Here is a 25,601-nt window from a genome sequence, read left to right as displayed (position 1 = left end):
TCTTCTTTTAGTTTGCTATCTGTAGATGTTGACTTAAACTGATAAACTTAGTTCCTTTTGTAACGTGGTAGGATTCAAGACATATGGATTCCCTACACTAATAACTTTAAAGTAGTCTAGATAAAGGAGTAGCCTGGGATTTAAAGGAAGCCATTTGTGAGTATAGTTCAGCTGCAAAACCTGCCTGATTAACTCAAAGGAAATCACTGTGCTTTAGTTTTGGTCCTGGGGTAACATTCGGGCAAGACCTGGGCTAGTACATCCCATACCTGTCTGCTGCCTTCACCTACCACGGGAACGGGGAGTGCTCAGAGGCTCCTCGACGTTTGTGTAGATTGCAGCAAATAGCAGATGTCCAAGAAGACATGAAAGGAGATTCCCACAGAAGCAACTTGGGCAGAATGACATCTCCTTCCCAAGAAGGAATGATTTGTGATGGTCATAACATTATCATCTGCTCAGGGCTTGGCAGGTTGAGGTGGGACAAGGAAAATTTCCTACTGAAACCATAAACAGTTTTATAACAATATTTACTCTTTAGGGCCCTCCAAAATTGTAAGGTACCCTTGATTTGGATCTCTCATCTTTCAGAACTACAAGTAAGAACACCCAGACCCAGAGCATCACTGATACTTTGACAGCAGCTGCGTACTAAGACATCCACATCCCACATAATAATTGAAGCATAAAAAAATATTGAACACTGTAGAAAATATTTTTTGACTAAAAAACCCATCAATCTTCTATTAGTTCTTCGCTTTTAATTTTTTTAATTGCTCCTTCTAAACAGAAAATTATCTTACTAGGTTATTATTATTATTATAAATATAAAAAACAAAATTAGAGATTACATTTGCCAGCTAGTATCATAAAATAAAGGAGTAGTCACAGGACATAAAAGCTCTTATGCTCCTAAATGCCTGTGGATGGTTTTGTGTTGCTGCCAGGTAGGTATGACAGACACTAAGGCAAGAAAATCGGTCAGAGAATTTTCACAGAGCAAAGATTAAGCTCCAAATGTACTATTGGATGTATGTGTACTATGGACGTGTGCGTATCTATCCGTGACAAAAGATGACTTTATATTATATATAGACAGATAGGTAAATAAAAACACAGAAGCAAACCTGCCCTCGGGTGCCACGCACGGTTAGAATACTTGGGCTACTTTTAAGCTTAATGGTAGCCCAGGGGAGAAAGCCAAAAGGAGAAAAGGGCATCATCCTCTCCCAGTTGTCCTCAGCAGGGACAACAACCTTCTTTGTCTGGGCAGGGAGGTGGAAACACCACTAACTGTTCTGTTACATGGATGAAAATAGAAGGCAAGCATCCTATATACCAAGATTTATTTTTAAAGAGAGGAGATTTCTCGCAGCACCGTTTCAAGAAGGGAGGGGAGAGGCGGCTTTGCAGAGGTCCCTGTCACGCTGCTGTGGCTGATAGCACCTTTCAGTTCAGATAAAGCTGACATCAGGTTTCGCCCTCCCCCTTCCAGACCTCTGCACCTTCTGCAGCACAGGGCAAGCAGACAAGGGGTTGCATGAGCAGTCACACTCACACTGCAGCGTCCTTTAGGGCTTTCGTTTTGGGCAGGACCAATCCTCTGACATAAATGTAGCTCTTCGGAAACATAAACAGTTGCAACAAAATGTGAATGATCTACACAAATCTTGAAAAGTGCAGACAAAACAAAAAGCCAAGGTCAAACCACTGGGTGCTTACAAGTGCTGCCAGATCCCGTAATGACAAACAATTACATTGCTTTATACTTGCATGGAGACAGGCACTCGCAATCTCAAAATGCCTTTCCCCCCAAATATAAAAAAGGTCATTTTGGTATTTAGGTGGCAAGTGGAGAAACCAAAGTGCTTCATGAGCTCATCCTTTTCACTCTGACAGACCCGGTGAAAGTCTATTCTCTCCTTGTGCTGTGCCCCGTCACTTCACGTGACTAATTAACTACATTAGTCATCTCGTCTTCTGCCACTACAAAGTCTGAGATTCTTTTTTGAGTTTGCTCATCTGTTGATGCAATTGCTCCCTGCAAACGACCCGCTCGGCCTCTTTGTATGGGGAGCCCCAGCGAACATATGCAACGTGCTCTCAATTAATAAACACTTATGATGCACGAGGGCTCAGTGTTGGGCCGTGATCTAAGATAATGGTGATTTTACAATATAAAACTATTTTGTTTTCACATTTTGCTGCCTTTCCGGAACAGTACAGCTCACCCGTATGAGACAAGGAAGCAAAAAGAGGAATAAAGAGCAAATGGCAGGTGTTAAGCCTGCATTAGAAAGAAGACTGTAGACCAGTAAGCATAGGGAAGGTGGAAAGAGGAACTGCAGCTATTTTAATCATATTTTGTCTGTATTGGAAAATAGAAACATATACTAGAGTAGTAGACCTGTTATAGAATAGAGCAGAACATGGTATTAAACACTGAGATCTTTAAGCTGCTTATTAAAGTCTGTGAAATACGAAATTTCTTCAGTGATCACCACATGGACACCATTGCACTAAGACGTGTTTTCAGCAACCACGATGGTAAAACCTGTGCTGCGAACAAATAGGTGAGCTGGCCAGCAAGAGAATCATAGAACAGTCTGGGTTGGAAGGGACCTTCAAAGCTCGTCCAGTCCAACCCCCTGCCATGAGCAGGGACATCTTCACCAGATCAGGTTGCTCAGAGCCCCGTTCAGCCTGGCCTGGGATGTCTCCAGGGATGGGGCATCTACCACCTCTCTGGGCAACCTGGGCTGGTGTTTCAGCACCCTCATTGTAAAAAATTTCCTCCTCATGTCCAGTCTGAATCTCCCCTCCTCTAGTTTGAAACCATCGCCCCTTGTCCTGTCACAACAGGCCCTGCTAAAAAGTCCGTCCCCATCTTTCCTACTGGCCTCTTTTAAGTACTGAAAGCCCACAATAAGGTCTCCCTGGAGCCTTCTCTTCTCCAGGCTGAACAAACCCAACTCTCTCATCCTGTCCTCACAGCAGAGCTGTTCCACCTTCCGATCATTTCTGTGGCCTCCTCTGGACCCTCTCCAACAGGTCCATGTCTGTCCTGTGCTGAGGGCTCCAGAAGAGCCCTGCTAAGCAACTGAGATAATCCAGCATTACCAAGCTCAGGAAGTCACGGCCACAGACTGCGCTTCCATATTTATGGCACTCAGGTGAGGACAAACCCATTACACACCCATTCTTCAGCAGGGATTTGCTCAGCGTAGTGGAAAAGCGATGATCACTTCAGGAGGTGCTGGGTGCTCAAGCGAAAGGCACCTTTGTCCAGCAAAGCTCCTGAATGTCACTGCATTTACTCTGGGTAGCAATTGGTGCCTTTAGTAAGAGCTTCACTAAGTCAGAGGCAGCTGTGGGTCGGGAGGACAATGTAGAGTGGCAGGCGTTTCACTTGACCTCCCATTAGCCCCCAGTCAAACCAGTTTATTAATAAAGCAAACCACCAGGACCACAGTAGGAAATAAACCATATATCTGAACTGGAACTTTCTCAAAAGCCTCTTTCCCATCCTCCCCCCAAAATGTTTCAGATCAATCAGCAATGTAATAGTATTCCAGTTAATGGACAGAATCAATGTTTCAGAGAACAGGGAAGGCAATATTTAAGAGGTTTAGATTGTTTCATTAGTCTCTGGAAGAGAACCCAATATTTTTTTGGTTTGGGGTTGGTTTTTTTGAGCAAACACAATTGTACTGCCCTGATGGGAACAAATATTCATCGCTTACATTGAGAATTCTGCCCAGCTCAGGAGCATGAGACTGGTGTTTTACTTTGATCACATCTTTTGTAGTGATGTCATCATTGGAGCCTTTTGTTTATTGTTTTTTTTTTTTTCCTTTTGCCTCAAAGTGCTTAATTCATTTGTTATTTGGAAGCCTCAGAATAGCATTTGGCTCTTAAGTGATTTTTTGGGCTGTGTCGAGGTGTTGCCAAGGGACATTGTCAAGAGACGGTTTCACTTTGCCTCAGCTGTTTCCTTTGCTACATCAGTCCTTAGTTTCCTCTTCCGACCACAGGGGATGTTACAATCTTTTGGTGGGGAAATAGGTAAGTTCATTGAAGCACCTCAGGGAAAGGCTCTGGAGAGCATCAGTCCCAGGGGCTCATTTCAGAATTCAGTGAACAAACACAAACTTCACAAAACAACAGTGTTGGGCATTGCTGGGCGAGACGTGAGCAAGGACAAGCGTCTGAGGCTGCATCCCACAGCACGTGTTCCTCCGTCTCCCGTGGCACCCACGCGCTGCCCTGTCCCACCACTGTTCTGCCCTTGCACCACTGGTTCGGTTTGAAAGGACCTGCCTGTTTATTCCCATCTGAAAAGCAGAATTCAATTTAGCTGATCACAACCCGGATGAGTTTTGCAACACTGATTTGAACTACTGTAAACGAAATTAATCTTCGTTCGTGATCTAAGGTGACGCTGAGTACAAGGCTACTGAATAATGGGAGGAAAAAGGATTATGATGAAGTTATTGGCCCACGAACTCTACATTCCTCTTTAAAATAACACTTATGATACAGGCATCTGCTGTACCCATCATACTGCTGCCTTCATGCAATTCCATCAATACGCTCCAAAGAGCAGCAGACATTACAATCATTTTAGTGTAGCTGGTTGCTGAATGCAGAGAACTTTGAATAAACCCTTTTCCCATCAGTACACACATTTTCTTGTAGACCATGCAGTGACTTCATCTGAAGTGGGTAGGTACCACTCTTTTTCTGTGGGATAAGAAATTCCCAGTCACCCATCACCTGCATGGTAGGTATATTTGGGTTCTAAAGTCTTTGAGACTGATCATTTTAAGAAGCCTTGAAGGAGAGAAACAGAGCCCTTACTGCTCACATAAGCAAAAGTCTAACTGCAAAGCAGAGTTTGCTGGCAGAGGAAATGGAAAGCCAGGGCTTTTTCCCCATGCCGTAATCTGTGAGGGACAGAGTGGGTGCACATGAAGGCTGCCATAAAACAAGACACATAGATTTGCACTTACACACTTCCTCTGCTGAGCAACTGCAACACTGCACACCAGGCGCCTTGTTCTTCCTTTTTCCTGAGCGTGAATATGGCACCTAGGACTAAATCTAGCACCAGACGCAGCTGTTTAATATTCAGTTAGCAGGAAAAAGGAGTAAAGCTGACATTACACGTTGCAATTACTAAAACTTATTCCAAACTTACCCAACTGATGAAAGTATAATATTTTTTATGTCCAGCTGATAAATCCCACGCACGAGCTCGGAAACATTCTGTGCCTGTTTATACTGATCTGGATACAGTCCCATTTGAGACATCTGGGTTCCTGAAGTCAGAGCTTAGGTGCATGTTCTGTTAATGATCAGACTAGAAAAAAGCAGCTTCCCGCCATGACCATGCATCACGAAACAGTGTTTTTTTTTAAATACATGGTCATTATCCTAAATGATTCCTGTCTTAGGCAGTGAACAAGCTTAAAAGTGGAAAGAAGCAAAATAGTCTTCTCTTGTGAGGTACCAGGCTGCAACTCAGAGAAGCTTAGACCATGTTTCTGGCCTTGGACTTCTTGTATGAAGCAACATGTCTAGGTAGCCTGTCAATGCTACGTCCCATTCTGATAATTTCTAAATGTCTAAAGTGACACCGTTAAACTTCAATAACTTCATACATAAAGAAACTAAGTTGGAAAGACTCTTATGGTGCTTTACAGTAAAACTGGTGCAATTCCTGCTCCAAGCAACTCGCAGTCTAAGTTCTAGATGAGAGGAAAACACAAATACTGAGACCAGTTGTACACCCTGGTTTTCTGCCACTGTAGTGAGGTGTCTCCACATGGCAAAATACAACATCCTACAGCACTCACCAAGCTGGTCCTAAACCAACTAACCCGAGTACAAAAGATGGAGCAGTACAGCATCTCTACTTTTAGAAGGGTGTTTTACGATAGGACAAGGCGTAATGGTTTTAAACTAGAAGAGAGGAGATTCAGGCTGGACATGAGGAATAAACTTTTAACAATGAGGGTGGTGAAACACTGGCCCAGGTTGCCCAGAGAGGTGGTAGATGCCCCATCCCTGGAGACATCTCAGGCCAGGCTGGATGGGGCTCTGAGCAACCTGATCTGAGTGAAGATGTCCCTGCTCATTGCAGGGGGTTGGACTAGATGAGCTTTGAAGGTCCCTTCCAACCCAACCTGTTCTATGATTCCATGTGCTTTCCAGCAAGGCTCATCACTCAGAGCCCATGAGCCCCTGGCCTGTGCCGGGCAGCAGTTCTCCCTGTCCCAGGACATCCCGCCTGCTGTCCCCTGGGAATCTGGTTTATGATGCAGGACAGCAAACAGCATGTGTGTACTGCCCAGTCACCCTGCACGTGTCATCTCATGCCCGGCTGGTGAGATGTAAGAGAGAGACTGGGGGGAACTGCAGTGGGGGCACTGGGGACACGGCAGAAGAGCTGGGAACACAGAGGAGCCTGGAGGTTTCACAACGAGAAAGCTCCAGTGGGAAACGCAGGGTTCACAGAACCCAAATCAGGAGAAAATCAGGATTCCTTTCTTACACTGTTCACAGGACTCTTTATGTTTAAATTATATCTTCTATTCCAAGAAAAGGCAAATGCTACCTGTTTCTTCGTGCTCCCATTATGTTGCAGTTCAATTTGCCTTTAAAAGGATGGTAGGGGCAGATGTAGAGAATATAACATTTCTATGGTTTGCTCAAAGACCGGCTTACGCAGGGATGTGAAAGGGCCTGGGGACCCACATGGGAGCAGAGAGAAACATAAGGGCAGCGAGACAGTCGTAAGTCTGCCCGCTTCTAAGTGGTTTTAATGGGGTCACTTGCATCCTGAGGCACAACACGCTGTCGTGCGGATGACAGACTCCGGCCCCGAGCTTGTGAGAGGTTTTGCAGATGAGTGTGACAGGCTTTGGGTTTGGCGCGGAGGGGACGCGCTCAGAGCACCCGCGCGCGGCCAGATGGCAAAGAGGGGACACGTGTCCCCGCTGCAAGACCAAGGGGCTCCACGGAATGAGGCAGAGAGGGGGGGCCGCAGCGCGGGAAAAGGCCTCGTGTCAGCCTGAGGCTTGGAGAAAGGTTTCAGAAGACACGGATCGTTCCGGAAAGGCTGCAAAGGGACAAAATTACAATATAATGACTGTCGGTGAGAAGGAATGGCATTCTGCAATAAACTTTTGATTTATTCAATGCAGAATATTTTAAAGCCTTCTCCATCCCCCAGAAGTACAGCTATTCCACCCAGCGATTCTGTTTTCTCTTTTCAATGTTATGTTCTTCTGCTATTGCAGAGAACTGATTAAAAAAATACACTATGAAATTAACAAACTGTAATTGGGTGGATAATAAACAACACGGGACAGTTCAAACACGTAGCAGTTTGGAATTCGCCCTTTTCAGAGCCTCTCTCACAAAGGCATCTGCTGAAGGCCGTTCTCTCCGCACGACCGGCCTCCCCGCCACGGGAGAGCACACGCGGCCCTGGGAGAGTTTTGTTAGAATTAATGACCGATCAACTCCACGTAAGGGCATTATTGAATTCCGACAGGTGCTAAGGGAAAAGCACACATACACACGTGCACCCAGAGCTTTAGGTTAAGTGAATTTAAAATATGGTTGTATGAGTTTCTCTCCCAGGGGAAAAAAAAAAATAACATAGGCATTTACTAGTCAATAAGGGAGTTTGGGTTGGGTTTTTTGTAATCTTTAAAAATGCTTAATACATTGCTTGGGAGCTGCATGTTTCACTTTAATGCCAAATTAACCATTGCAATTCATTAATTGACTTTTATGTTGCCATTAAATGTTGCAATCAATTCAGTCTTGATATTCTACACTTTTATCTCTGCTATAAAAAAGCTCTATTAGCTTTACTTGGCTCAAAAACAACACAGTGAACCGCCCTTAATTATTAATAATCTGTTTCCCCTTCAATAAAGCTCTTTAGACCTTTACTACAGTCCAATGATATATTTGGTGTGTAGGGTTCAGAGCAATTCAGTGCACTCTCTCTGGGAAAGAACCCAAAAATAACTATCTGCTTGATATCAACCCAAGGGCTTTCCTAAGGGAATGAGAGTATCATTTCAGGGCAGGTCAGCAGTGGTTTGGGGAAATTACATAAATCTGTGTCTGGGGAGCAGATGCATCAGGGTTTGTGAATGTGCGAGAGAACCTTTCCCCTCTGGGTCAGCGGTTCAGGTCCATCCAGCACAGCAGCGACCAGAAGCTATTAAACATCTCATGAACTTCTGGGGCCTCCTGAAACGAGGAGTGGGATTCCCGACAGGCACTTACTGACATCTTGGAGCCGATCCTACTCAAACTGCAGCCTCAACAGGAACGCACAGGCACAGAAACTGGGAATAAGCACGGTAAAGTGAAAAACACTTTATCTGCTGAATGCAGTAAGCACGCTGCTTCTGGGCCGGCAATCCAGCTTTAGGTTTACTATTAGCACTTGCTGGTTCTTTAAAAGAAACAAAATAATGTGTTACAAAGCACTTTGTTATAACCTTTCCTCACAGTCTCCATCAGAAGGCCCCAGAAGACCTACAAACCCACACTTGGGGTGTCTCAGACCTTGGGGAAGGTAAAGGAGTAATGAAGGGTTTGATTTCATGCTTGGAGTCCAGTTCTGGGAGCCCTGGGACTCCCAAACTACTCCCTGCTGCACATCTAGTGTTGGCCCAAGTCTGCTACGAGAAAAAGGAGACAAATGCTGAGCATTACAACCACAAACCACAGCTGTTGATGGGAATTGGCAGGAGCCCAGGGAATGCCGGGAAGCAGAGATGGCCTGCAGCAGAAGGTAGGGCTCTCCGACACTTGAAGCTTTTTTATTCGGCTCCTCCTGGTGCGTTTCCACCCTGGCATCTGGTTTCCGTGACAGCGCAAGGGAGGGACAGGATGGTGCAACTTTATGGCATGTTCTCCTAGGTTATGTTGGCGCTTCCTCGGGTAAACACGCCTTAGCTCAGGTTCACCATGCCCCCTGGGTTCAAATTATTTGCAGCTATGCTGTCTGCCTTAGCTTGCTGACAGCTCTTTCCAGTTGCCCCCATATTTCATTTGAGGAGGAGGCGGAGGTGGTCGAGGCTTGCGAGCTGTCCTGCTCCTTTCTCCTAACTCGGGATAGCCATGCTGAGGAGCAGGGACAAGCCGCGGCAAAGCCCCATCAGAGCTGCAACCACAAGAGCATGCGATGGGGCTCGTAGCTCTGTGGTCCAGCGCAGGAACCGGTGGAGCCTGAGCCTGGCTTTGTGGGTGCTGCTCAGTCCCAGACTTTGCATGTCCCCTGGTGCTGCCATTTCTCTGCGCCCTTTTGAGCAGAAGCTCTTCGGGGCTGTCTTCATGCACTTACAGCCTACATGATCAAACTGTGCCCAAATACTCAATAGCGCACTAATATAAATTGCAAAGAGGATGTAAGTTTTCATGGCTGAAAAAGGAGGAGGGGGAAAAAAAATAAGAGGAAAGGTTTTCTGTAATGGGATCCACTGCTCACCCTCTTTTGTTACCAGTATGTGCAAATCCAGCTATTTCAGTCCATTATATTCAACATTCTTGCACTCAGTGGCAGGTGAAATGTCATACCTCAGGGTACATTTTCACTGCAGTAGGCAGAGAATTTGTCCTTTAAATACCCTTAGTATTAATGGGAAATTGATCCAGCAATTTAAACTCCAAGAGATACAAACATCTCATGTGGGACCATTTTCAAATGTGTTGACATTTTGATTCACAAAATGAGACACTTTTAGAAACAAATGCAAATTCATTGAGGATTTGAGGTCAGCTGGATACTGGAAGAGAAATGTGCGATGAATGTTTAGTGCATTCATCAAATATCTTTTAATCTCCGTACACTCAATGGATTAAACTGCCATCAGAGAACAGAAGGGCAATTTCTAAAGCTCTCTGTATTAACTGTTACATCCTCTCATGGGGCTGGAACCTGAATTCACCTATTGCACTTGTGATAATAGTGTCCAGGGCAAAAGGAGGTTTTGGGATAAGGGACTGACTTTTAGTGACCACTGAAAATGTGCCTTTCCCACTATCAGATACGGTTTCACCTCCAAAGGGCCCTGGCCCTGCTGAGCTCCACCTCGGGGGGTTGTCAGTGAAATTCATGATAGGACTGGAACCCAACAAAACAGCGCAGAAAACGAAACACACCGCACCAAGACTGGGTAGCTTGCCTGGTTCCTAGGCAGAGGCTCTGGCCACTCTTCCAGCTCAGAAATTATTCAGCACACTGTAGAATGACAATCCAAACAAATGCTTAGGACGCGCCCACAACTGCCTTAAAGATAATGAGTTCCTGGTAGGTGAAACCTTAACAAAACCCAAAGAAGCCTGACTACTGGTTTGGGTTCATCCTGCAGAAGAGGGTAGGCCAGGTCTGGAGGAGATTCAGAGTAGGACTGACTTGGCAAGTTGCTGGGTCTGAGCCAGTGTAAACTGCCACCACTTGTGCCTGCGATGCACCGGCACGGCTGCAGGCAGGGTGCTGGGCCAAAGCACGGCTCACCCCACTGCTCTCCCCCTCAACTTCAGCAGGGGGTGCAGTACTTAAAAAGGGCTTATAAGAAAGATGGGGACAGACTTTTTAGCAGGGTCTGTTGCGATAGGACAAGGGGTGATGGTTTTAAACTAAAGGAGGGGAGATTCAGGCTGGACATGAGGAAGAAATTTTTTACAATGAGGGTGGTGAAACACTGGCCCAGGTTGCCCAGAGACATGGTGGATGCCCCATCCCTGGAGACATCTCAGGCCAGGCTGGATGGGGCTCTGAGCAACCTGATCTGAGTGAAGATGTCCCTGCTCATGGCAGGGGTTGGACTGGATGAGCTTTGAAGGTCCCTTCCAACCCAGACTGTTCGGTGATTCTACAGCTTCCAACAGAGGGGAGTGAAAAAGGCATCTGCTCTCTGTCTGCCCCCCAGGAAGGCAGAGCTGGTGGGGGTCGGCTCTGGTTCACCTAGCAGCAAGGACACCTCCTGGCTGCCCCCCAAAGTCTCCCCAGCAACAGGGCTGACCAGAGGCCGGGGCATGTCAGACACGTGGTCAGTAATTTGGATGGGATGTGAGTTGTTGTTTCACAGGGGGATTTCACAGGAAGCCCACGGCTCCTCTCGAGTGGACATGAGCATCCCCTGCTGCACAAACCCCAGCTGGTCAATGTCCCATGACAGGGCGAGCATGAGGACTCAGACCACGAGGAACCGGGGAGGAGAACAATCGCAGGGGAACCTCTGCCCTTCCCCTTCCCAGCAGGGCTGGCCCAGAGCGGGTTGCATTTCTGGGAGCCACTGCCCAGGGGAAGTTACACGAGTTTGGGTTCTGACTGAGAACACTACTTCCCTCGCAGACACACGTACAACGGTGCCCAACAGAGCTGAGAGGAAGAGGAAAAGCCCAAACACTGTGCAATATGCAAATGACCATATTCAGCTCTATGAAAACAACTGCTCAGGAACGGCTTTGAATCCGTGCAGGGGTGGGCAATGTGCTGCTAAGCCATAATCTGTTTGGTGGCCTTGTATCGGATGGTCCCCTCCAGGAGCTGTGCATAAGCGCTCCAGCAGGCACGCAAGGTTATCAGGATCAGTCCTTTTCTACAGGACATGTTCATACCAGCACAGTTTTTTCTTTCTGGGCCCCCACTTCCCTCTCTTGCTTCCTCAAACTGACCGACGTGCTGCAGGAGAGGAAGAATTTACTGGTCCTGTACCAGCTACACAATCTCACGGGAGCCCCGTGCAAAACCATGCGAGGGTTCGCAGTCTCCACCCGGGCAGCGCTGCCCCGCAGAACAACAATTCTGAGTATTATACATCCACCAACTGCTTCTCACATCAAGTAGTTTATTTTTTAAGAAGAAGATGACACACCAAACAGAGCCTCAACAAGTTTGAAAGACCTTTTTTTTTTTTGGTATGAACAGCAGCTACAAGCCCTAGGTGTAATTGTACCTCAAATGCATTAAACATGTTTTAGAGGCATTGTTATTCATGTCATGTTCAGGGATACAGCTGGGTAACAGCAGACCTAGAACAGGTGCAAGTGGACCTAAAGCATTTTTTGCTCACAAATGCAACAACAGTAATGCCAATAATCAGGATGCCTCGATAAGCTGTGGATCCTCGGTGCGAGAAGTCTCCTGGTACAAGTTTTGCAACTCGGAGCCATTCCTAAAACGAACAATCTCCTTTCAAAGCGGTAATCCTGGGAAAGCAACTTGGTCCCAACCCTTAAATAGAGATGTGAGTGGCTTCTTCATTCACAGGGAATCCTACCAATGCTCTCATTTGACAGCCTGCTGTAAGCCATTGCCAGTGGATATCTGCGACACCCAGAGCGTGCTAACACGAGAACACTGCCGCATACAGTAAATATTTCTGAAGGACTCAATGTAAGCAGGATGCCAGATAGACCTACTAATGCCCAGAAGATCATATTTGGTCATACAGCTAGTCCTTCCGAGGGAGTCAGGATTTGCAGGCAGGAGCATCTGCCCTCCTCGGTTCTCAGACTGGCCGAGCAGCCTTGGGGACAGGGCTCCTCTCTTCTCCCTTTAAGTTTTGATGACTAGTCCAGACCTACCACCCTGAAAACCCAAACTGTCCCTGCAGTTTGCAGGCTGCAGAGATACTCCCCATCACACTGCTCCCTGTCTCTTTGGACAGACACTGAGTTGTTGGGGAACATAAAGCACCCATCCCGTAACTCTACCCCAGTGGCAGCAGCTGTCCCCGTCAGGAGCCGCTGGGCGATGCCCACAGGGACTGGCTCCAGCTGTCCCCCCATGGCGAGCACGGCCCAGTGAGACAAGCCAACTCCAGGTCCTGCTCCAGGTGGGCTGCTCTGGCCTCCAGAGAACAACCCCATGTCACAGCACAGCCCGCCCTACGTTTCCCGGGGCGCTCCGATGGCAACAAGGTGAGCGGGGCAGCAACCCAGCCCTGCCGCCCCACATGAAGCTCCGCAATCACTGCTGGCCTCTGACAGCCAAACCAGAGCCTCTGGAGCTGTTACGGAGGGCGGTCATCAGTTTAACCGCACTGGAGTAACGCCAGCCCCTTGAGTAAACTTTTCAAAGCTGCGCTAAGGCATTGTTTAATTTTGATTTCCAAGTGACCTCCAATTCCTCGGGATACGCTGGGGTGGAAGAACATCAACTCCCAGGAGTTTATCTCCAGCAGCGGGCACAAGGCCCAACCCAGTGGTTCCCAGGGGAGGGGAGAGAGGTGAAGACTCTTGCTCTTCTTCCCTCCCTCAAACACATCACCCCCGAAGATGAGCAGCCGTTTGTTACCTCCACCATCAGGGCCAAACAACGCTACCACCCCTCCCGCAACTCCCCCAGCAACTCCAGATCCTTTTTAAATATAATTTTCCCCTCTACCAGCAAGTTTCCACCTTTTCCCACCAGTCTGTAGCCCACTTTAACATGCTCAACTAAACCTGTTCGCATGGGTCATGCTGCAAATGAAAATAATGCCGAGATGCAAAATGAAAACTGGACCTGCAAAGAACCAAACCGACCTAGAGTTATTCTTGTGATGTGAATTATTTCAGTGACCAGTTTATACTGCAGCCCTATTAACAGCAACACAGTTACAGCGGAGGAAAGTAAACCACAGCTGGGGCGAGGAAACAACAAGTGCGAGGAAATGGTGGGTGGACGCTGGTCCCAACAGGGGACTTGAGCCACATCCAGGGCTCTGACAAAGTGACCTTAGCGTGATACATCCAAAGCCACATTCATGGCAGCCGAGCAAAGAAATTGAATGAGTGTGGCAAAACACTGGCTATTGCTAACAATTTACAGCGCTGAAAGTAGCGCTGGTTGTGGCACAAGGTTAGCAGCACCTGTACAGCTCTCTGCTGAGTAGCGACAGAGCCAGGCGACTAACTAGCGACGACTAACTAGCGACTGCTAACTAGCGACTGCTAACTAGCGACTGCTAACTAGCGACAGGGAAGAGAATGTGGAAGGACAGGAGTGGGACAAGGCGAAGGAAGTGCAAGCTGAGAACCTCTGCTTGCCTTGCTCAGCATCAGCTGAATAGCAGTTTCTGCTGGTTTGTTCAGCAACAGATAGGCCTGTTCTTACTAATTTTAGCCCTTGCCTAATTTAAAACTACAGACACGCTATTTTTGTGGTGTTTCTTTTTCCTCTTTTTGACAGGTTGTAAACTGCCAGATGCACCCCCGGTGTGGTTGAGAAATTGTTTTTGTCCAAGGGGAGGTGGGAAACCTTTGTTAGAAATCAGCAGGTAAAAAATAGCACATTAAAACATGCTATTAAAACCAAGAGCAAGTCTTGAAGGCAGACCAGCCTGCCCGTGCTGGGCTGAGGAAGGGAGCGCGGCCTCTGGTCCAGCTGCATTCCGGCCTGGAGGATGCACTGTCCTCAGACCTCGCACCCTCACAGAATCACAGAATGTTATGGATTGGAAGGGACCTCGAAAGCTTATCCAGTCCAATCCCCCTGCCGGAGCAGGAACACCCAGATGAGGTTACACAGGAAGGTGTCCAGGCGGGTTGGAATGTCTGCAGAGAAGGAGACTCCACAACCCCCCTGAGCAGCCTGTTCCAGTGTCTGTCACCCTCACTGAGAAGAAGTTTCTTCTCAAATTTAAGTGGAACCTCTTGTGTTCCAGTTTGAACCCATTACCCCTTGTCCTATCATTGGTTGTCACCGAGAAGAGCCTGGCTCCATCCTCCTGACACTCACCCTTTACATACTTACAAACATTAATGAGGTCACCCCTCAGTCTCCTCCAGCTCCAGAGCCCCAGCTCCCTCAGCCTTTCCTCACACGGGAGATGCTCCACTCCCTTCAGCATCTTTGTTGCCCTGCGCTGGACTCTCTCCAGCAGTTCCCTGCCCTTCTGGAACTGTTTACAAGCCTTTGCTCCTCTTTCTCCAAAGTAAACCCGCACCCAGATCCCCCAAGCACCTTGTCCTGCCCCTGCTCCCCCCTCGCACCCAGACCCAGGGCCTGTCTCCCGCAGAGGCGAGCGGCAGGGGAAGCGCTGGGCCGGCCCGCGGCGGGACGCAACGCGAAAAAGCGGTGAAGTGGGGAAACACTTGCGAGAGGAAGCGAGTGGGTGGAGGGAAAAGCCTGGAGTGAACAACAACAACAACAAAAATCGACAAATAGCACATTGAAACTTGAACACTGAGTGCCCAGCGTGGGTGAAAGGACACGGAGTTTACCAAGCACTATGCAAATGCACTTATTCTATGTAAACACACCTAATGCCCGCTAGGTAACAGGAGGTGCACAAGTACTGAGAATAAAGAGGAGGATCAAAATAAAAAGTGTAAGAGCTGCTGCATTAATGGCAGCACTGGCAGCTCCTCTGAGGGCGAGCAGGGAAGGCATCAGACCATAGATGATGGCCAATTCTGGACGTGCATCTTCTGAATCCCAACAACCCAGCCAGTCAAAGCCCAGCCAGGCTGATGGTGTCTCACTACGCATGGACACAGAACCCAGCAGTTATTAATAGGCTGCACGCCCCTGCAGGTTTTAATTTAGTACTTTCAAGTGAAGCGCGTTAAAGATAATATTTTTTTTATAAAAAGGAACTGTTATTTCTAGAGCAATCAAACCGGAAGCCCAGCTCTGCTGTCCGTTTCTGACAGAGCAGTAGTTCCTCAGTTAAGATCTCTCCTTGTCAGATGCAGCAGTGCAGGAACCTAGGAACACAATTTCCAGTTTTTCAGCCTATTATTTGTGCATTCTCCATCTGTAAAACCTTCCTTCCTTTCCTAGCCTTGCGGAGCAAGATTGGCAGCGCTATGTTTTCAGTAACAAAACACAAAAGATCGTGTTGGTTTTCTTTTCCTTAAAGGACAACAAACTTGACTTAGAGGGGCTGTACTAGAATCACCGAATCACAGAATGTCAGGGATTGGAAGGGACCTCGAAAGCTCATCCAGTCCAATCCCCCTGCCGGAGCAGGAACACCCAGATGAGGTTACACAGGAACATGTCCAGGCAGGTTTTGAATGCCTGCAGAGAAGGAGACTCCACAACCCCCCTGGGCAGCCTGTTCCAGTGTCTGTCACCCTCACTGAGAAGAAGTTTATTCTCAAATTTAAGTGGAACCTTTTGTGTGCCAGTTTGTACCCATTACCCCTTGTCCTATCATTGGTTGTCACCGACAAGAGAAAGAAAGAAGAAACCTGCTGGTTTTGCCCTCTGAGAATCGGCCCACGAAACCTCAGCTCACACTGGTGAGAAGTTACTCAGACACGTCGCTCCTCTAACCACTCGCCCAGTGAGTTGGTTGTGTCCAAGTCGCTGCCACAGAGAAGGGGAATGAGCACGAACAGGTAAACGGCTCTTACGACACGCACAGAAAATTGTCCAGTTCTGGTTGCATCTCATTGTCCTTCCCTCACGTTTCAGACCAGCCGGTTCCGCAGGGATGGCCCGCAGAAGAGCTTCACTTCCACAAAGAGTAAGACCGCCCGTGCTGCTTTCATTTTAAAAAGAATAACAAAAGTGGCCTGACAGTTGTCTGCATATAACTACCTGAAGGGACGTTATAGCCAGGTGGGGATTGGTCTCTTCTCCCAGGCAGTCAGCAATAGGACAAGGGGGCATGGGCTTAAACTCTGCCAGGGGAAATTTAGGCTGGATATTAGAAAGAAATTCTTTCCAGAGAGAGTGGTCAGGCATTGGAATGGCTGCCCAGGGAGGTGGTGGACTCGCCATCCCTGGAGGTTTTTAAACTGAGATTGGCCATGGCACTTAGTGCCATGATCTAATAAATGGACTAGAGTTGGACCAAGGGTTGGACTCTATGATCTCTGAGGTCTTTTCCAACCCAGTCGATTCTGTGATTCTGTGATATTATTCCCCAAATTTGGCAGCGGAGGAGCCCGAACGCACACGCTTGGCGTGACACGGCTCCCTGCGAGGAGCTCTTGGAAAGCAGGCAGCGCCGCCGCGCCACGGGTTACAGTGATTGCTGCTGACAGGTTCTTCATGGTATCACAACAAATTAGGTCACAGATTAGATTTTCATAGCACAGATTACAACTAGTGTCTATATTTTGTTTCTTAAATAGAGAGGGTTGTGCCCAGGAGGTTTGACCTCAAGACTGGGAGCCAGGCAGATGCGGGGGAGGTTTCCTAATTCTGGTTGAGACAAAGGTTGTCTTAGCAAGACTCAGATAGAATTCCCAGTTTTCTTCTGTCGCTGGAGGATTTGGGTTTTCTTTTTTTTCCCTTTCTATCCTGCAAAGCTTTGAGAAATAAAGAGCTTGTCCACTAGATACCCTGGAGTAGATCTTATAGCATTTCTGCAAAGCAGATATCAAACCCAGCATTTTATAAAAGATTGCATTTCGATGATAGAAAAGCACCCTGCACCATGTAAAATAACTACCAGGAATGGAAACCAAAACTTATGCCATATAATACCACAAGGACACACATATACTCAGTTTGAGCATCTCTGGTGGAGATTTTAAGGAAATAAATTACTGTGTGCAGTATTCACAACCCAACAAAAAACAAAGCAAACAAAAAAATACACACAAAAAAACACGGGCTGGGGGGAAGTTTTAAAATATATCCAGCAAGGACAGTAATAGAACTCAGGCACCAAAATAAAATCCACGCTGTATCAAGCTCCATGCAGAGCAGCGCAGAACAAAGGTTTCCAACAGCTGAGTAACTGCAGACACCGTGCAAAGTGCTTTCCAGCCTCCGCAAGACACAGCCCGAGTGCGGAGCTGCAATCCGCTCCAGCAGCTGCGTTCCCGCAGACACCAGCCCTGCGCTCCCGCCACCTCCGCAGAGCGCCCAGGAGCCTGATTCAGCTCCTGGTGGAACCGTCCGGGTCTGGATGAGGGCCGTGGTGCAGCAGATAAGCGAGCTCACAGCCATGGTAAGCACTAAAGGAAAACCTACACCAGATGATTCGGGAGATAGATCTTGGGCTGAGCTAACCTCGGGACGAGCCTTTCTAAGTCAGGGTTGGAGAGCGCTGCAGGAATGACCTTCAGCTTACAGAAACAGTTCTGATATACCCACGATGGGATCACACTCCTGCATCTGCTTTGCTTGGGCAGCCAAGAGACCCACACCAGCTCTCAGCTGAGCCACTGGAGCATGTATTTAATAACAGAATCATAGAATAGGTTGGGTTAGAAGGGACCTTCAAAGCTCATCCAGTCCAACCCCCTGCCATGAGCAGGGACATCTTCACCCAGATCAGGTTGCTCAGAGCCCCGTCCAGCCTGGCCTGGGATGTCTCCAGGGATGGGGCATCCACCACCTCTCTGGGCAACCTGGGCTGGTGTTTCACCACCCTCAGTGTAAGAAATTTCTTCTTCATGTCCAGCCTGAATCTCCCCTCCTTTAGTTTAAAACCATTACCCTTGTCTTATCACAACAGGCCCTGCTAAAATTCTGTCCCCATCTTTCTTACTGGCCCCTTTTAAGTACTTCAAGGCCACAATAAGGCCTCCCTAGAGCCTGCTCTTCTCCAGGCTGAACACCCCAACTCTGTCAGCGTGTCCTCACAGCAGAGCTGTTCCAGCCCTCTGATTATTTGGCGGCCTCCTCTGGACGCCCTCCAAAGCTCCATGTCTTTCCTGTGCTGAGGGCTCCAGAGCTGAAATACCAGTCAGCCAGAGCAGGGCAGTTCACACCTGCAGACGAACCGACCTGTGGTCTCTAACCAAGCTCTGGAGGCTGTTTGCAGGCAGAGGACGTTGTCTGTCTGCGCGTTCCCAGTGAAGCAGGAGCACACGATGCTGTGCCTGTCCCCCATCTGCAGGTCTCGATGGGCCTCTGCTCTGCCTCAGACGAACTTGTCCAGCCCCATCCAGGTGCCAGCGTGACCGGCCCGAATCACCGCAGCGGTGACTCCAGCCCTAAAGCGATCTCGCCCTTCACTTCAGCAACAGTTTTTAACAGGAAACAAGCTTTTACTTTCAAAATGCTCTTGGCCTTGTTCTTCTCCAACAAGCACAGGAAGTATCTCAGTCAAACACTCTTGTGAGCCACTATTAATCCTCTGATAGCTTTGAATAAAACGAAACAGCAGGTAAGCGCGGCCGTGCCCTCCCACACTCTACAGGAAGCATTAAGCTTTTAACTACCTTCAGCGCATCAGCTTCTTCCTCTGCTCCTACCGGGCACACTCACATTTAGAGGCACAGAACGAGGCCTAATTATTTTCTCCTCAAGCCTGAGCTGTGCCATGCAGATTATTGAAAATCCATCGCACATGCTCGTTGCTGAGCAGCCTGAACTATCGATCTCGGTTAGAGCAACGGATGGTCTAGACTTTATTGGAAAGCGCTTTTAAAAGTCCGGTTGGTGTGACTGTTCCTGCTGGATTCTGAGCACATCGCAGTGTCCCCGCAGAGCGGCCTCAGACCTGCCCGGAAACGCTGAGGGTGCTTCTCCTGCCGAGCCGTGGAGGAGACGGCGCCGCAGACCTCTGGTGCGCCCTGAGAACGCAACTGGTGACGAAACTGTTGGAAAATGCCCTAACGAGGCCTCTCGGTCTGATCAGCGAGCAAGAGCAGAGCAGGTCGGAACTGCCGCCCGCAGCAGCAGCCGTGGAGCATCCAGCTGCACGGGCTGCCGGTCCCTGCCGAGCGGGAACACAGCAGCAGCCGGGTGCTGCCTCTCACTAAGGCCAGACGACCCTGAGTAGCTTTTCCATGCGGAGCTGAGCACCAAAACAACCCCGGGTGCCTGTCTGCACCCAGGAGGGTCCCTCAGAGCTCACGTGGGCACCCTGGATGCTCCCCCAGCTCCTCGCAGCAGCGGCACTGGCGTCCTCGACATCAAACCAGCAGCAGCCGGCACCAGGCTTGGCTTATCAAGCACTGAAACAAAGACGACGTTGCACTTCCGACAAAATCCCACATCTCTTCAAAACACTTGTCGGTTCGGGGTGCAGACTTGGGGTTTGCTTTGTTTGAGTGAATAAAAGGGCCTCTCTACTGTTTCAGTCACACACCTAACAAAACACCGAATAAACAGTACACCCCTCAGGGCCTTCCATGTCACGTATATTAAAGAATTATTATTAGGCATAAGGGTTCATTTTTAAATGGCAAAAGGGTAACGCCCCTCCAGACCATAAAGCCAGTTAACCTTCATGGTTTAGGGGTGTCTCTGCGCTATTTCCTCTCTGTTTCACCACTAATCCTTTTGAAACGCTACAACTTGCTTAAGAGAGGGGTAGTTTTCACACACAGTCATGATCACGACAAGGAAGTCCCAGGTCCCCCAAAGCAGAAGTTCTCCTGCCTCCTCGCTGGCCAGTCCTGTGCATTTCTGGCTGCTGCACTGAACTTTTAGATGTTTAGTCGGTTGCAGGTGCAAGATTTACATGAACCATGACGACTGAAAAGCCTGCAGCCTGGCGCCTGTCCGAGCACCAAGGGACAGCCCAACGCAATGCGCCCAGTGCAGGAGGCAGCCCCATAACATCGCCACCCCCGCTCCCAGCCCCGGGCAGCCGGCAGCAGCACCGCGCACAGGACGCGGCCCCAGCCCCCGGTTCCCGCTGCAGCCACCACCCCAGCTCACCGCTGCCCGGCTGCCACCTGGCAGGTGCTGGAGCCCGTGCTGGCTGGTGCGAGGGCTGTGGCAGCGATCCCTGGATCTGTCACCCGCACCCCCAGAGGGTCTCCTGTCACCCCTGTGCCCCTCGCAGACACAGCGCGGCCACCGGCACCTGCTGGCTCGGGCGGCCTCTCAGCCCCCGCGCACCGGGGGAAACTGAGGCGGCGGCTCCGGCCTTGGGGACGAACCGGGGCTCGCTGCGGGCTCCCCGTGCTGCCGGCTCTGCCCGCGGCCTCACAGCGGCCCGGCGCTGCGGGCAGAGCCCGGGCAGGGGCCGAGCACCCTCCGCCGTTCCCGCGGGGCTGCGCCTTCCCGCCCCGGGGGGGCAGCGGGGCTGGGCGGGGCGAGCCTTTCCGCGGCCCCTGCGCGGCTCCCCCCGGAGATCCCCCGCTCCCCACAGGTGCGCAACGCCCGGCTCCCTCGGGCGATCGCCCGTTCCGCTCAGGCGGCACCCCCCGGCCCGGTTCCCCTCAGCCGCCGCCCCGCTCCCCTCAGCCGCCGAGCCAGGGGGGCGCCCGCCGGCAGCCGCCACCGCCCCGCTGCGCTCCCCCGAGCCGCGCCCTCCCCGCTGCGCTCCGCCCGCGGGGCCCGCAGGCAGCCTGGCCGTACCTGAGCGGCGGGGCGGCCCGCGGGCGCAGCCGGGCTGGCCGGGCTTTCCGGGTTGCCGGGCGGCGGCGTCACGGGCACAGGTTGGCTGGCGGGGCGGGCGCGGTGCCGCATCGCTATAAAAGGAAGCGGCGCGGGGGGAGGGACGGGCGGCTCCGGCACCTTCGCCGCGCCCGGGCCCGCTCGCCGGTGTCCGCCCCGGGCAGCCCCGCGGGGCAGGTGGCGCTCGGGTGGGAGCCCCTGCCCTCTGCGTGTCCCCTGCAGCCGCCGGGGGTGCGATGGGGAGCAGGTCGGAGCCCTTTGCTTCCACCCCCGGCCCGGGGCGGGGGCTCCGCGGCTGCGGCCCAGGGGTGAGGAGGGATCCTTGTGGGGAGCCAGCGGTGTCCCGGGCTGAGGGGACCCTTCTCGCGCACCAGGGCAGCCTCGGACAGACGGGCTGCTCTGGGCAAGCGTGCGCCAGCAGGTGAGACATGAGGAAGACATTTTTTACAATGAGGGTGGTGAAACACTGGCCCAGGTTGCCCAGAGAGGTGGTAGATGCTCCATCCCTGGAGACATCCCAGGCCAGGCTGGACGGGGCTCTGAGCAACCTGATCTGGGTGAAGATGTCCCTGCTCATGGCAGGGGTTGGACTGGATGAGCTGTGAAGGTCCCTTCCAACCCAAACTATTCCCTGATTCTATGCAACAAAGCAGAGCATGAGCGAGGCTTTGCAGAAATAGGAAGGCACCAGCAAGACGCAGGAGTACCTTGCAAACTTTAAAAGCATGTGGAGCAAACCCAGATATCTGCAACAGCCTCCTGGCTGCAGATTCCACTGGAGCACGGCCCAGGTGAGCAGGAGCCTCGGGCTGCTGGTGACACCCCGGGAAGGACAATGCAGGCGACAGTCCTGGGGACAGAGCTGTTGGCAACTCCAAAGCGTTGGCTCCTGCTAGTCAGAGCCTGGTTATCTGGCCTGGCAGAGAAACTGGCCTCCGAAACTAACGAAAAAACTCATCGAAGCTGAATTTTTCCTTCAAACCCAGACAGCTCCTTCAATCTGGAGCTGCACTCAGACACTGCAGCAGTTGTGACTTCTCTGAGGCACCTTGCTCGGCTTCTCCTCCGTCTCATGTTGACAACTGACAGCATCTTGGTGGCAGGAGGAGAGAGGGTCCCCCCAGGACACGGGATCCCCAGCCCTGTCTGCCCAGCTCTTTCTCCAGCAACAGATGTTGTTGTTCTCCTGCATCATCAATCCCTTTCAGGAAGGGACAGGATTAGATGGAGGTAAATTGTCTTAAGATAATGTCTCCAAATGGCATTTTGCTGCCGGGCTTTGTGGTCAGTTGCTGGCGGGGAGCTGCCATGCTCTAGCCAGCTCTGCAGCCTCAGAGGCCCCACACCATAGCACAGGTCTCACTGTGGTGGCCACAATGGCTACAAGTCCTGTTTTACGCCCAAAGCAGATGGAGACATGGGCAGTGGTGAGGTCAGGACACCGAGAAGTCACGCAGGTAATAAGAGCTCTATGCAGACATACTGCACACTGTGCCTTATTTTATATTCCACCAGGCAAGCAGTTCAAGCCAGGATGAGAGGAAATGGCCTCAAGTTGCGCCAGGGAATGTTCAGATTGGATATCAGGAAAAACTCCTTCACAGAAGGGGTTGTGAAACAGTAGAACAGGCTGCCCAGGGAAGTGGTGGAGTCACCATCCCTGGAGGTGTTTAAAAGATGTGTAGATGAGGTTCTTAGGGACATGGTTTAGTGCTAGAGTTAGGCTGTGGTTGGACTCTATGATCTTAACAATCTCTTCGAACCAAGATGATTCTATGATCACGGGGAGACTAGGCACTTGCCCTACAGAGAGGGAGGTGATGACCCCCAGGAGACCCTGGTCTAAATAAACACCACCAGGGACCACATTTTGCATGCAAAACATGTAGGCAGAACAGTGCCGTGGGCAAGTGAGAGTAACAAAATCCTGCTCTCAAGGGTTTTGAAGCAGAGAGGGTTTTTTCCATCACCAATTTTAATATTTTCTTTTTCATCTTAACTTTCACTGTATCCCAGCAGGGACAGGAGAACAGAAGGAGCTTTTCTGCTGGACCCAGCAGCATCTTACTCAGGCTTGGTGGGAACACAGGTGCTGAGTAAAAGGACAATAGTGAGCAAAATCCATCCCTGAGCAAGGCAACTCTTCCAGACCTGCTCCAAAGAGGTAATGAGGGTGCCAGAACCACGTCTAAAGGGGACCTGGGCCCTGCTGCCCAGGGCAGCAGCACCTCCTTCCTTACAGCCAAATGCTCTCTGGATCCTGGGCACGGACTCTGCTGCTGCGGCAGGTTCTTAGTGCTGTCCCCTGCCCTCCCTCCATCACTAGTGTTTGCCAAGATCTTGTTGTTTCTTCTGGACAAGGGACCTTCACTTTTTCACATCACTCGAATCTCTGCATTACCTTGAGCATGGAGGTGAGTATATGAACCACTGCCTAGAGTTACTGAGGCAGAGCTACAGCTCTGAACTAAAAACCATAAATGAATAAAGTGAATATAAAGTGAATAAAGGCTAGGGCACATGGCTATGTTAGTCTAGAGCCATGGACAGGTGATTACAGGCACTACAATCTTTACTAATTTGAAGAAATGATGTCTGCTTTCCTCTTTGAGGTGTCTTTGAAGCAGTGTGTGGCTACTGGTGTCACTAGGTCACTAAGGAAGGCTGTAGGCTCCAACACAAAACTACCACAAAACACCACTGAACAGCTGCTGACCTCTTCTGTCCATGTCCAGCTCAAGACGTGACTTGTCTGTCTTCAGTCTGACATTCAGGAGCACATTTCAATTCTTTTTGATGAGTTTTAGATTTTTACTTAAACACTAAACTCCAGCTCAGAGGTGTGTTGACACGACCGTAGCGGGGATATGGGAGCAGGGAGAGATGAAAAACATTTCTGAACTAGGTTTGAGAGCAGCTTCAGACATAAGCTACTACCTGCTACTCCTTACGCTTGTGAGTTTACAGGCAGATGTAGTAAGTTCTTCCTGTAGAATTCCCTGGGAAAGAGACTGGGGAAACTGACTAGTTACCAAAACCCCAAGCCTAATGGTAAATACCATGAAACCAGCTCTAAGGCAGCTACTCTGGAGCAGTCTAGTTTGAGTGTTCAGGGGTGATTCACCTACACAATGGGACTGTGAGAGAAAAATCAGATTTCTAAATTTCTAGGGGTAATGGAAGCACAAGAAACATCTTCGTGCCTTGGTGAAAAAAAGAATCCCACAAGGGGGACAGACCTGGTCCCACACACCACCCTTCAGCAAACAGCAACAAGCACAGGGGAGGCTTCTGATCTGACACCACCAGAACCAACACCAACCTGGTAGTAACTGCGGAGTAGTGGCTCCAGGTAAGATTCAAGCTCATTCAAACCACTCTTCAGGTGGCACAGCAAACGGATCAGCTTTCCCTCTGCTCCGACATGGTTAGCAGATGTGACAGCTGTCACAAATGGTTTGTCCCCTGCCCCCGCGGTTACAAAAGGAGCCCAGAGCAGACATCCGCCTCGCTGCAGACAGGAGGATCTGTTCTGTAATTCACAGAGGAACAAGGCAGAGCCTGTACGGTGACACACTATCGTTATTAGTGTTACTCGAACGGCAGCTGACGAGAACTGGTTAAGACTCCCAGGTTTTGTGCGCGCCGCAGCACGGGGGCGTCAGCTGAACTCCAAGTTGACAAAAAGCACTTCGCTTATCAAGAAACCTGAGCACTCAGCAGATGACTGAGCTGTAAATCATGTCATGTATAGCTCTAAAAGTATAATTAAGACAATTTGAAATTGTTAGTTTGTAGTAGGTAAGAAAATATTTGGCTTGCAGCTATCTAGATGAAAACGTTTTACAGTCCTGTGTGCATTCTGTAACCATCTGAAAAGCCTCCAGCTACAATAAGTGTCTCATAAAAACACCCCCAACAGCCTTAAACTCAAGATTAAATTGGGAAGTTGTCTGTAAGAATTTAAGGTCTGAAGCTGAACTTTACTTACAGACATTTGCTCTCTGTCATATTCTGGTTTCTTGGCGTAGGTGGGTTGCTGGTCTGGGGTGTGAATGGCATTAAACTATATGACAAGGCAAAGTGTGGAGAAAAATAAGTTTTTTGTTGATGTTCAGGTGAACTGTCACATGGAACTACAGAATCTGAGGAGAGGGGAAGCATCTGACAAAATTAAATCATATTTATAGGGTTGGCATGTTTGGGTTTTCGTTGGGTCCCAAGGAGCTATTTCTGAGTTTGACTGATTGGTATTTAAGATTCGCACCACTTGCACTGGTTTTCATTACCAGTCAGTCTCTGTTCAACTAGGAGC

The 25,601-nt window shown here is 49.7% G+C and overlaps 1 long non-coding RNA gene across 1 annotated transcript; it reads right to left on the bottom strand.

The window, feature by feature from the left end:
• Positions 1–1,378: 1,378 nt before the first annotated feature.
• On the bottom strand, positions 1,379–21,291 carry LOC309435802. Its single transcript, XR_014183240.1, has 3 exons — positions 21,248–21,291; positions 8,311–8,482; positions 1,379–1,620 (listed from the first exon to the last, which is right to left on the bottom strand). It is a non-coding gene; the product is annotated as an uncharacterized lncRNA (long non-coding RNA).
• Between the last annotated feature and the right edge of the window lie 4,310 nt (positions 21,292–25,601).

This window comes from Streptopelia decaocto, assembly GCF_964273445.1.
Source record: "Streptopelia decaocto genome assembly, chromosome: 2".
Classification (NCBI taxonomy): Eukaryota; Metazoa; Chordata; class Aves; order Columbiformes; family Columbidae; genus Streptopelia; species Streptopelia decaocto.
Note: the sequence above shows the minus strand (reverse complement) of the source record. Positions and strands in the feature narration are given on the sequence as shown.